Source organism: Thamnophis sirtalis, unplaced genomic scaffold, assembly GCF_051295495.1.
Source record: "Thamnophis sirtalis isolate CommonGarterSnake01/CBP01778 unplaced genomic scaffold, rThaSir2_p1.2 scaffold_6, whole genome shotgun sequence".
NCBI classification, from domain to species: domain Eukaryota; kingdom Metazoa; phylum Chordata; class Lepidosauria; order Squamata; family Natricidae; genus Thamnophis; species Thamnophis sirtalis.
Window position 1 is genome coordinate 27,815,160 of NW_028261386.1, and position 14,030 is coordinate 27,829,189.

Sequence of the window (14,030 nt, forward strand, 5' to 3'; positions counted from 1 at the left end):
GACATTGCATTGGAATTGAGCTGTGTTGTTTACCATAGCGTTCATTTAGTGAGTATAGTATATTTGGAAGAGTTCGGCCTCTCTCCAGCTTCCCAACGGTCCCTTTATATGTGTGGCTGGGCTGCTGCTGCACCCTTTCTCCTTTCTGCCCCTCCTCTGATGAGTTTCAGCCATTTCCACCAAGGGGAGCCGAAGCCCTTCAGCCTCCCCCTCCCATCTCTCCCCTCCACTCCCACCAGGCCTTTACTGTCTGTGGTGGGGCACCACCTGCGCCATCCCTTGGCCGCCTCCCCCCACCCTTAAGCCGGCCTATCCCAGCCAGCCCAGCGGAACTCCACAGGAGGCAGAGGTGGAGCATCTCCTCAGCCCGGCCGGTCGCGCATGCTCTCCACCCCCCTCACAGCGAGCCAGCTACGGCCTCGCCAAGGCGGCTCTGATGGGGTAGTGGTGGTGGTGTCAGCCTGAGATGCAGCGGGTATGGGGCGGCCCCTGGGTGCCTCGTGAGGTGGCACACTGAGGACTTCTCCTCCTACAAGATCCTGGACATCTTACTCTCCACAGCCCAGGAATCAACAGTCACAGAGTCATGTGAAGGGAGGAATCAATTGGAAGGATAATTATAATTAGGATGCATGATCACTTTATTTTCCCCAGCTCCCTTTCTAAGAAGATTTAACCATTTGCAATTCCATTCCATTCTAATGAACAGCAAAAAAAAAAGAGTGGTCATGAGTTTATTATTATTATTTTCCAATTGTAGATGGCAAGAAGGTATTGCCCTGTTTTATTCTGATTCATTCAGCAGAACTGGAAAGAGTCAGGACCTCAACCTCTAGAGTGACCCAGGGACTTTTAAAGCTGAAGATCTTATTGACTGAAGTGAGTTGAAGATTCATTGCACAGTCATTACATTCAGCCCTCCCTTTCAAAAAGAAATCTTCTTGTGATCGATGGTATCTAGGGCACTGATAGTTTGTATACATATACTTAAGGTGACCAGATTTTCAGATTGGTAAAGAGGGACACCTTTGACCGGAGGGGGGGAGGGGGTTGATTAAAAATTTTATACGGAGCAACAAAAAGTTTCATACAATGCAAAAATAGTATTGTAATGTTTTTTTTATTTCAACATAACTACAATTTACAAATATAAATTGTAACTGTTGCCAAACATCCAAAATTTGATCACGTGACCATGAGGATGCTGCAACGGTCGCTAAGTGTGAAAATGGTCACTAAGTGTGAAAAATGGTCATCAGTCACTTTTTTCAATGCCATTGTAACTTTGGTCACTATACTACCTTTCTTGCCACAGTTCTTAAGTGAATAACTGCAGCTGATAAGTTAGTAACATAAGTGAATCTGGTTTCCCCATTTGACTTTGTCAAAAGGTGATTATATGACCTCAGGACACTGAAACCATCATAAATACGAATCTGTTGCCAAACATCAAAATTTTGATCGTGTGACCATGAGGATGCTGCAATGGTCGCTAAGTGTGAAAATGGTCACTAAGTGTGAAAAATGGTCATCAGTCACTTTTTTCAATGCCATTGTAACTTTGGTCACTATACCACCTTTTTTTGCCACAGTTCTTAAGTGAATCTTAAGTGAAGATGTTATATCTTAAGTGAATCTTAAGTCTTAAGTGAAGATGTTATACAGTAGAATCTCTGGTCACGAACGCTTCTGACCAAAATATTCACATCCCCCCACTTGCTGATTTCCCCTTCTGCACCATTTTTTTTGTAAAGGCCAAATCTCCAAAATTAGGTTTGATTCATGACCAAATCAGTTTGCGACCAATGTTATGGAACGAATTATGGTTGTGACCAGAGGTTCTACTGTATTCATGCCTTTACATACTCTATATCACCTCAAGTTTCTAATACAGATACAATTAAATACAACATCAAAACCATAAAAAAGTAAAATTAACCTGGCTGGAAAATCCTATGCCTGTCTTGCTATTATTACTGACACACTTGCTGCAGTATTTGATGGCTAAAAGAAAAAAAAAATATTGTTAAAGTGTGCATTATGTTCACTCCCATGTCTTGTCTGCTGCGTTGATTTTGAATTCATTAAAAGAGCTTATTTTACATCAAATCCCTCTCATCTTATTCTCCTATGTTCAATAAACCCTAAAGACAGCATACTATACATGAAATTCCTGTAACTGTATATTTAGTAAATTGTGGAGCTGAGTTTATCCAATTAACTCAGTTTTTGGACTTGAGTAATCACATACAATAAAGGAAATAAAACTATTTAGAATGAAGTGTAGTTGGCTATTTGTGATTAAGGGTGTCATGCAGAAACAATTATAGTTTTGATCAGGAAAATACCCTAAAAAAATCATTTTGTTCTTTCAGGGTTTTTTTTAAAATGATTTTTCCATGGCACATCACATATTGTTTTGAATAAAAAAACAGCAGCTGCACATTTTTAAAAACCTACATTATTATAAAATGCATTAAAAAATAAAAGAAAAAAACCCAGCACACTTACCAGCAGGCAGAAACTCCAATATTTTTCAAAGAAACTTTCCCACCATCTTGGAGTCCTCCAACCTCTGTGCTCCTCCCCTCCAGAAAATCTAGGAAGTAACACTGGTGACCTCTCTAGCCATTTCCTGCAGCTCTATGGTACTAGATTTTTTTTTCTTATAAAATGAGGTAAACGCGACTGGCGCGGGGGGTGGGGGGGAGGTCCGTTTTGTTGCTTTAACATTTTAATATCTTCAATGAAAGTACTGAGACAGAGTGAGAGATTAGACAGGGTGTCTTTTGTCTTGCCCCGGTTAGGATTTCTTAAGCAAATCCACTGGGCTTTCAACATGAAGCCAGAAAATCGGGACTTTTTTAAAAGGCGGAGGGACGCGGGAAAAATTGTTATAAAGCGTGCTTAGCAGGCTGAAATTGGTACGTCTGGTCACCCTACATATACTGTATATGTTCATGAAATTCATGTTCATGGATTTATTGTTTTTCCAGGATACTTGATAAAAAAGCATCGCTCTTCTATGACAAAATTATTCAGGTTGTCATGCAGAAACAGAATGAAGCCATCATCCTTTTTAGCATCAGTACTGAGCACTGCAAGCAGATGCTATCAAATTAATTCAAAACCACAAGAATACATGCAGTATATGTTGGATTTCTGTTATTTATTAGACCTTATGTTTTGCATTTTGGTAATGAGTCTGAGTATGGTGAGGCTTTCAAACAGAAAACAAACACACCGCAGTTAAATATTTGAAAGGTCACTCCGTATATTTTTGGAAAGATGGTTAAATGCATAGATATCATAAACCTTCTCTGCTATTTTACCTCCTGCCATGCCTATAAAGCAGATTTGTCAAATATATGGCTCGCAGGCTGGATCCATGATAGGCCAGGGAGTTGGCCCACCAGGCTGTCCCTGAGGTGGCAATGGATTGGGCCCTTCCATCCTGGGCCAGTCACATGTACTCAGTCAGCTGCGACAACCAGGACACACCCACCTGAGTCCCCAAGGGCAAACAAAATCCTGATGCGGCTCGTGACAGAATCGAGTTTGACACCCCTGCTATAAAGAATTCAACCAAATGATAACTATTCTTCACGTCATGTCTAAAAGGTTGGATGTTATTATTAGAAAATACATTAATATGATGCAAACATCCTATTCTTCTCATTATTTTTTGAAGTGTCATTTTAAGATCACATGAACCAGAAAAGAACTCGAGCAGTGTGTACATTGTCCCCCTGGCCTGACACAATAATTTGTACTTTAACGTTCCCAGAAAATTTCCAAAGGAATAACATGCTTCATTGAAAACCCTTCATACACAAACATTAGTATTTTTTTACTATATGGTGAACAAGTATTCGTAAGATTTCTACACATTGGAAAAATGTAAAAAACAACAACTGTACAAATGAATTTTAGAATTAGTATAACAAAAATATATTATGTTAGGTAAAGTCTTTGAAAACAAAGTAAAATAAAATTGCCTGGCTTCTTTTGTATGAAAACTTGCTCTTCTTTCATATCATATTTTAAACACAGTCAATTTAAAGTGTTAACCTTTAAGTGTAATCTCTAATTCCTTCCGGTTCTAGTGTCCATCCTTCAAAATCCCAACCTATTATTTTTTTAATCAAAACAAATCATTTTCCTATTAGAAAAATAGTTAATGTCATGGAAATTTCAGTTCCAGAGCAGTAATGAATCCCATATATATTACACATTCTTTAAGCTAGCAGATTCGTGATTTCTAGATTAAAAAAACTTATAATGTATGAGGAGCAGGAGCAATTCCTAACCAGTGTGATTTTGATCTGAAATGTGAGTCTTTGCATAAACAATGAATATTATCATTCATTAGGTTTTACACTTTGGACAAATATTAGATTTTGTTCAATATTCCAAGAATGTCTTTCAATAGCTTTCAGACATAGAAGGCAAATACAGTTATTTGTACAGCGAGATTATTTTAATAAGAATAATTGTTTGGATGCTTTCAAAAGAGCAAAGATTTTCTCATGTTTTAAAGTTTCTATAATCCAGATTCCATCAGACATTCATGTAGACAATGGTTTTTCCATGTCATGATGTCCTTCCTTTAGCTTTCCCTAAATAATTGAAAATATATTGATATAATGCAATCATTCCATTAAAAAAAATATTTTTGTAGATAGTAACTCACAAAATATCATTCAATGCAACCTCTGTACATGGTTTCTACTGGGGGGTAGCGGGTAGAGGGATATGAATGGAACTAATAACTTTTATTCATCAGGGTTGGTTTATGAAGTCATCTTATTCCCTGTTGTGCAGCCACAGGTTCATCTGCTAAATATTATGGTGCATTGTCACTCCATTCTACCCATAGTTTTATATTGTCAGTAAAGAGGCAATAAATCTATGGATCTCCATAGACCATTTTGCCTCCTGTTAATGGAAAGGAAGTCCATAATCTCTTCATTTTTTCTTTCTCCAAATGCTTCTTTCTTTTCTAATAGAGAAGGGATTCCTGATTTCTATTATATTATGCCAGCAATATCTGAAAATATTCTAGACTTCTTTTCTATTCTTCAGGGTTTGAAGTGTATTCAAACAATTTTCCCAGTACTTCCTTTCAGAGGCAGAAAGTTAAAAAATCTAGATATAGATCTCAGTCAACTACTTACTCATATGCTCGGGTGAGGGCACACTTGGAATGCTGTGTACAGTTCTGGTCACCACAATACCAAACGATACTGATAACCTAAGAAATGTGCAGAATAGAGCAACAAAGATGATAAGGGGTCTGGAGGTTAAATTGTACAATACATTGTTGAGGGAGCCAGGCATGTCTAGTCTAACAAAGAGTAGAATTAGGGTGAATATGGCAACTGTCTTCTAGTACTTGAGAGACTGTCACAAAGAAGAGGGGATTGACTCATTCTCCAAAGCACCAGAGGGCAGGACAAGAAGTAATGGAAGTCTATGGAGATTCTCAGTCATTCAGATCATGGTTATCCCAAAGGTGCTTTTTTTCAACAGGCAACTGGACTGTCTGGTTTTTTTTTCTCTTTGAAGATATTTTGCTTCTCATCCAAAAAGCTTCTTCAGCTTCATCAGAGCTCTTTTGAATTGGCTCTTGAAAAAAGCAGTTTTGGGATAATGGGTAGAAGCTTGTTAAAGAGAAATTCAAACTAAAAGCTGGAGAAATTTTCTGACAAAGAGAACAATTAATCAATGGAATAGCTTGCCTCCTGGAATTATGGCGCCATCACTGGAAGTTGTCAAAAATAGATTGGGCAACTATTTGACTGGGATGGTGTAATTTGTCCTGCCTTGAGCAGGGAGACTAGACTAGAAGACCTCTGAGATGCCTTCCAGCCCTTATGCTGTCAGAAGAAGCTTCTTAGATGAGAAGCAAAACGTCTTCAAAAGAAAAAAATCAAGAAAGTACTGTTGCCTCCTGAAAAATAGAGCACCTTTGGGACAACCATGACCTGGATGCCAGAGAATTTCCACAAACTATCTTGAAGTTTTGTTCCCTACAACCCTTTTGTCTCTAAAACCTAAATACGATGGCAAGAAATGGCTGCCAGCAAAACTCTCTGCAGGGGGCTCTCTGGAGGGAGAGGGAAGGTCCCTCGCAATACCTCACTTGTCCTGGTGGGACCCCAGTGATAGCAACTGAGAGAGGGAAGGAGGAATTCTGGGAGTTGAAGTCCACAACAGGACTTCCTGCCCAAAGCCTGGAACTGACTGCCCGGTATTGTGTTTCAGCCACCCCAGTTACTTCTGCTGCTGCATCAGCCACCAGAGACTCCTTCCTTGTGACCACTTTGTTTCGGGCAGAGAAGCAGAAAAAAAGAGCAGCTCCCCTCTCCCCTCTCACTTTCCTCCATTCAATTTGGACTTTGAAGTTGAAGTCCACAGTCTTAAAGCTGTCAAGTTTGAACACCCCTGCAGTTTTTTTTTTCTAAAGGGTTAGTGGTGCAAGGATCTTCTAACTTGACAGCTTTAAGACTTCAAATGCCAGAGTTTCTGAGTCAACATTTTGGTTGCTAAGTAAGAACGTTGTTAAGTGAGTTTCACCACATTTTATAAGTTGGCCATGTCCACCAGATCACATGACTGCCAAGCCACTCCCACCTGGTCACTTGATCACCAAACCACTCCCACAAAACAGGCCACACCTACAGAATAGGTTCTAAAAAAATTTGAAACCCACAAGTGAACTGAACCCAGAAGGACATTTCTTCCAACATGGGCAGAACAGAAATTGGGTAGACTGTAGCCTCAGTGATTAAAGAATAAGCAACAATATTTTTTGAAATGCTATTGGGAAATGCAGTTTACACTCCGTGCCTTTTTCTAGGGTTTGGCCTCAAAGAGCTGATAGAAAACACATCAACTGCCTTTTTGCGAGGGTGGACAGGGAACTGGAGTCATGGAACATTGAGTTTGAACTGACTCATCTCTAGAAGTTGACTTTGGAAATATTCCTGGTCTTCTAGAGACCAAGTACAATTGAGCAATAATAAAATAGGAAAACAGGATGAGAGAAAAAACTACTTCCAAAATATGTTTGGAAATTAACATATTGCCATAGGTATACTTATACAAGAAATTTCTCAACCAAGAAGACTGAGAGTTATTAATCATACTTTGTTTAACCAGAGTTTCTTGAATAACCATATTAGCTAACTCATAGAATATGGAAAACCAAAACCAAATTCAGTAAACCGCATTATAGATTTCTATATTGGGTGAGTCAGCTACACTGTGTATAAGAGAAATGCAGCTGTATTGCTCAACACCTCTTCTGGTATATGGGGACAATATCTCCTTTGCAGTATTCTGGGGTAAGCATGGCTCTGCAGGGGTAGAGAAGAAAGTTAGATATTTGTGGGTCAGCCCTTCTCAATGCCTTTCCTGCATGACTTCTAGGCCTAGGTAATCTTGAGATGAGAATCCATTTTGGGGCTTTTTTAAAACTTAAGGTGGCCTTTCTAATAAAAAACTCTTCAACAACAACAACAATAAAGGGCAAAGGAGAGAGATATTGTTCAATCATTTTTAAATTATCCATTTGCTTTATAGCTTATCACTCTGTATTGTAACGAATATCATGATAAATATTGCTTTTTGAAGATTTGCAATGCTCTTTTTGCACAAAAACTATGAGGGGACATGATGGCTTAGTGGCTAAGGTATTGAGCTTGTCAATAAGAAAGATTGGCAGTGCAGCGGTTTGAATCCCCAGCACCACATAATGGAGTGAGCTCCCATTACTTGTCCCAGCTTCTGCCAACCTAGCAGCTTGAAAGCATGTAAAAATGCAAGTAGAAAAATGGGAACTAACTTTGGTGGGAAGGTAACCACATTCTGTGCACCTTCGGCATTTAGTCATGCTGGCCACATGACCACGGAAGCTTCTGTGGGGCAAGCCTGAGGGAGAGAAGGGGATAGGATATGAGAGACCTCTATGGGACAAGTCTGAGGGAGAGAAGGGGATAGGATAGGGGAGGGTTCTGTGGGGCAAGCCTGAGGGAGAGAAGGGGACAGGATAGGAGATACTTCTATGGGATAAGCCTGAGGGAGAGAAGGGGATAGGATATGAGAGACTTCTTTGGGATAAGCCTGAGGAAGAGAAGGGGATAGGATAGGGGAAGGTTCTGTGGGGCAAGCCTGAGGGAGAGAAGGGGATAGGATATGAGATACTTCTATGGGATAAGGCTGAGGGAGAGAAGGGGATAGGATAGGGGAGGGTTCTGTAGGGCAAGCCTGAGGGAGAGAAGGGGATAGGATATGAGAGACTTCTATGGGACAAGCCTGAGGGAGAGAAGGGGATAGGATAGGGGAGGGTTCCGTAGGGCAAGCCTGGGGGGAGAAGGGGAAAGGATAGTAGAGGTTTCTGTAGAGAGAAGAGGAGAGGAGAGGCCAAGGTAACTACTCATTAATTTTCAAGCTGTAAGTGTTGATTTATCAAACCTGATCGTAGTGGAGCACAGGTATTCAGTTAATCTGAAAATAAAAGTTTCAATCAACTAATGGAAGTCTCCCACTAGGCTTGCCCTGATAAGCCCCATTTCCTTTCCCCTTCTTTCTATGTGAGACTAGAAGTCCCAAACATTCATTTGGATAAGGTGCCATCTCTCTCTTATACCTGCTATCAGATATATTTTATCAGATAAGCAGGGCTACATCTCTTCCTCCCTACTTTCTTAATAAGCTTTTGGGTAGTTGGTAAAACTCGGAAGGAGTCTTGGGTGCCTTAACTTGCCCACCTTGGTGAATGCAGCTTGCTCATTCTGTACAAGAGAATAATGTGATATGGGAATTCACAATATGATCAACTCTGTCTGCAATTCTTTATAATCCAAGACTACACCTTGTATGGTTCTTACCTAAGTCAATGGCTAGCCTCCTCTGTCAAGAAACTCCTAACAGAACCACTACTACTTACTTCTAATGGGGTCTGATTTTACCTTCAGTTAAAAAAAAAAGAACAATGGTATAATTTAGTTGTTTCATTCCCAGTGGATTCACAGCAGGATAAATAGTAACCAGAATGAAGTTCTCTCTGAGGAAGTGGGAGGTGGAAAAAACCCCACATATTAGTTTTAAGTTAAGTTTTAAGAAAATTGTTGGGAATCTTAGTTCAAAAAATTTGAGGGCATACATTAATGTTTTTCCCCCCTGTAAGATGTACTAGCTGAGGACTTAGTATAGCCGTGGTATTTATAGACATAAAGCATTTTTTTGACAGGGAACTATTGAGAGGGGCCTTCCTTTCCCCTACTCCCTTGCCCATCATCCATGCCCTCTCCCTTCCCCCTCCCATGTACTCTTCTTTCCCAACCTGTCTATGATCCTGGCACTTTGCCCCAAAGCATTTGTCTGACAGGGAGCCATTGAGAGGGGCCCTCCGTCTCCCTGCTCCCATCCCCATCATCCCTGCCCTCTCCTTTCCCTCTCCCATGTGCTCTTTTTTCCTGCCCTGTCTAAGATCCTGGCACATTGTCCCAAATCCACCAGGCACTTCCCCATTGGTCCCCTGGAGGGTGAATGCCACAGCTGGCTTTCCAGAGGAAGCTGTGAAGGAACTGACATCACAAACAATTGCTGTTCTAGGATCTCCTTAGTGGGCCAGGCATTCCAGAGTTATGCTGGAACACACACACAGACACACACACAAAAAAAACCCCTGGGGTGCCTTACCCACCTCCCCCAGTATTTGTTTCCAGAGGGTAAGTCATCTATGTACTAAGTTTGTTCAAAATTACTCAAGGCATTTTAGAGTTATACTGGAACAAACAAATATATATATGCATATGTACATACGTACATAAATCCTATATCTATATATAAAATAAAAAATAAATAGATAGATAGATAGATAGATAGATAGATAGATAGATGATAGATAGATAGATAGATAGATAGATAGATAGATAGATAGATAGATAGATAGATAGATAGATAGATAGATAGATAGATAGATAGATAGATAGATTTGAGTTGTTCTTACCATTTGTTAGCACTAGTGTTAGTAGTAGTAAATACTATTTCCTTTGGGATTTTGATGCTTCAAGGTTTGCTTCGTAACTGCATCAGGAGCAAATATTATCATGGAAGTAGATCAAGATTAGACATTAACCTTTAAGAAACTATAAGGTTATTCCAGGAAACACAGATGATTGAAGAAAGCTGGAAGATAATATTTTATCAATTCAGACATGGAAGATAGGTAGTTATGGCCTATATGTAGCTTTCCAGTATCTGAGATCACACTATTCATTACTCTGATGGTAAAATGGCAAAGGGGTGTGATTTTTTATTTTATTTACAAAATTATACATAGAAATGAGAGTAGAAGGTAAGTCACCAGAGGAACACAATGGAATCCTTTCAGTGATTGCACTCTCTCAGTGTCTGGGAGTGGGTATGGCTGAATGTGGACAGGAGCTCTTCACATGAATGTGAAAAGAAGCTCCATCAATGCAGGGGAGTCAGGCTATGCTGGCTGATGAAATTTGGGAGTTGAATTCTCTGTAACAGTTAATGTGATAATTCTTCACATATTGCAGATTTCTTATCACCTTGAAAATGCAATTCAGTGGAAGTCTAAGGAGTGGTTAAGGATCATGAATAAAAGTCTACAAGACTTTCTGTGGCTGCACTCAGTTCTGGGTCATCAGATTATACGCCTACAGTCTGTGACCTCATTATGCAGTATAAATGCCATTTGCAAATCATTAACAATAGGCAGCACCCAAATGGATGTGGAGTAATAATGGAAAAATCCCCCAAATTCTCCAGCTTAATAATGATAACTTCTGTCTCAATTTGATTCAAGTTGAGATTGGATAGTTGAGACTGTGTGACCTTTCTCTGACATCGCAAACATTTCGCAAAAGTAGCCTTCTTTATCTGGTGAATGTTACCTCACTTGCCTGGCTGTACTCCATGGTCAAGAGGAATTGGTGCATTACATCAGATTTACCAAGGGACATTTTGCAATACCCCCCTTGCATTTAGAAACAGAATAAACTGGATTTCCCAAAATATATTAATGATTAAGGTATTTCTCAACTTTCATGATGTCATAGAGCTCTGAAAGCCTTATATAGACAGACCCCCTCCTCAGAGATCTTCTCCTAAAGAACTTCAAGCAGCCTAGAGTGTAACACATCTGGAGAACATCAGCCTTCAGCCATGAAGACCCTTTTCCTTTTGTTTGCTGCTCTCTTGTTCTTCAGTCAAATTATTTCAGGTAAGAGATGGAGAAAATTAAGAGAGATACAGATTAAAATATTTACATTAAATTAAATACTGCAAATAGAGCAACTCTCACATTTTTAATGAGTATGGATTTTGATGACTAGCATTGATAAAGTAGAATTAATATGCACAGCTCTTCATGAAGGAATACATGAGATCTTTTCCCTAGAACTGACAACCAATTTTTCTTAGAATATAAATATTTCATCAGTAAAGAATAATAGCAAAAAATATGATAATGTTTAATAAAAGTATAACATTGCAAATATAAAAATATTACAAAATAGTAATTAAATGAATGGCTTTTGAAGAAAATAGAGGTATATTCATAAACTATTAATAAAGAAATCTATTAGCTTTTATTCAACTTTTAACATATAATTAAATTTGTCTGTATAGGCTAGCTTAAATGGCCATTTCTCCATTTTAGTACAGTATATTATTTCAGTATAATAATATTTATATAATACATTGAGATTCTTAATATTCTGTCACATAGATGCCTTAGAAGGATTATGATAGAGTAGATACGTGGACATTCTATCAATAATAATTACAGTTTTGAATATTAATGTAACAAGCAGTGTAATTAACTTTTGCTTCAATATTAAATAACAGAGTAACAAAGTTGGAAGAGACCTTGAAAATATTCTACTCTAACCCCCTGCCAGGCAGGAGACCCTATACCAGGGGTGTCAAACTCGATTTCATTGAGGGCCACATCAGGGTTGTGTTTGCTCTCTGGGGGCTGGAGTGGGCATGGTCAGGGTAGGCATAGTGAGCATGATGTCACTTGTGTCATGGGTGCCAACGGTGGCCTGAGTGCTCTGCCAGAGAAAATGGGCTCCCAAGCTCCATTTTCAGTTGTGACAGCCTCCTGCAACCCTCTGCCAGTGAAAACAGAGCTCGAGAGGGCCCCACATGGCTCTCCCAAGCTCCGTTTCACTGCCAGAGGCATCATGGGCCAGTCCTTTCTGTTTCCAGGGTGACCCCCCAGGTCAGATCTAAGCACCTGGTAGGCTGGATCTGGCCCCTGGGCATTGAGTTTGACACCCATACTCTATATCATTTCAAACAAATGGTTATCCATTCTCTTCCTAAAAACTTCCAATACTGAGCATCCACAACTTCTGGAGGCAAGGCAAATGTAACATTTGAAATGAAGGAGAAGATAAAGAAAGGGGTACATCGAAGAGAAAGAAGAAACCAATAGCACTAAAGTTCCCTTGAAAGTACCTAAACTAGCAAATAAAATTATTAAAATAAATACACAGCTGCTTCATGGACCAGTATAACATCTTACCCACATACCTTAGATTATTGTAAGCATTTGACTAATTGATAATTAGAATTATTTAGTAACCTTTTAAAAGACACACCTCATTTTTTTAAATGTTTATAATTATATTAGTTATTTATTGTAATAAATAAATCAACACTAATAGGACTACCATCAGATAACAGAAAACTGTTTTACTTATTTCTAATCATACTATTCTTTTTTCATTTTTGATGGCATGCTAATCAGTATATTGGCTTCAATGTTGTCATAACCTGCAGGTAATACTATGCCCAGATTTCTTGGCTTATCCTGATGAAGTACTTGAACAATTTACAAAGGTTAGGAAAGCTGGGAGCCTGCCAGAAAGCCTAATTTCAAGGAATCTGAATTTAATTAACCCCTTTGGCTTGTGGCTTTTAAAAAGCTTCAGAAGACCCGTTTGCTTTAATGATGCCCATCATTTTAAAAAGGGAAATAAAGCTACAAAATTTATTGTTCAGTCAGGGAGCTTTGCATCCTTCCAACTGGACAGGAATAAAAAAAAAGCAATAGGATTGATGCACAGCAGCCAGGTTTGAAGTATCTCAGTGACAACAGGAAATCCTAACACCAGGTTACCTAGACCAGTAGTCCCTCACTGTCCCCTCATCTTAGCTTTCCCTCCGCAAGTTCTCCAAACAAAACTTCTAAGAAAAAGATGAATAGGGAAGCTTCCACTATAAGCTCATTGTTGTTTTTTTTGTTGTTGATTGTGACAGGAAGTTCTCAGACTGCCCCTGATACCTTAGAATGCAGGAGGAGTCACCATGGATTCTGTAAATCCCGCTGTCCTCCACACACTATACCTACTGGAGGGAGCTGCCAGTGGGGAAGCCTGATTTGCTGTAAATCGTAAGTCAAAAGTCATTATATTTATCCATTATGTAAAGGACCAAGTAAATCTAGGCGTTTTGACTCTTAATAGATAGCTTTTATGTAAGCCACAAGGTGGAATCTTTGACACCACCACTGCTTGATTTTAGAAGATCTGGCTTTCCATTCTTGAGTTCAGGACTGTGCAGCTACAGCCCAGCTGTGCCCTTTGTCCTTCGAATTGTTTTCTCTTATTTTTCCTAATACTCTGTTCATCAGGTAATGGGTGGAAGGGGTGTGTGTGTGAAATAAGGATACATCTCAAAAATAAGTTTCACTGACTTAAGTGTTCATGATGATTTGTTTTATTTTGTTTTATTGGTTTAGTTTAGTTTAATTTAATTTAGTTTAGTTTAGTTTCACAAATTACTCAGGGCACCAAACATATCCAACATACCTTCCTCCTCCAATATCCCTCATAACTACAACCCTGTAAGTTGGGTTGAGCTGAGAGAGAAAGTGCCTGGCCCTCATCAAAATCCAAAGTAAAATCAACTTCTAGTTGCAGGGATTCACTGTAGCTCTGGTTGTTCTTGAACATTTTCTTGAAATATTCTAATATTTG

General features: G+C 39.2%; 1 long non-coding RNA gene across 1 annotated transcript; it reads left to right on the plus strand.

Moving 5' to 3' along the window:
• The first annotated feature begins 10,849 nt into the window (after positions 1 to 10,849).
• Positions 10,850 to 13,417, plus strand: LOC106541784 (uncharacterized). Its single transcript, XR_001312998.2, has 2 exons — positions 10,850 to 11,263; positions 13,312 to 13,417. It is a non-coding gene; the product is annotated as an uncharacterized LOC106541784 (long non-coding RNA).
• Positions 13,418 to 14,030: the final 613 nt, after the last annotated feature.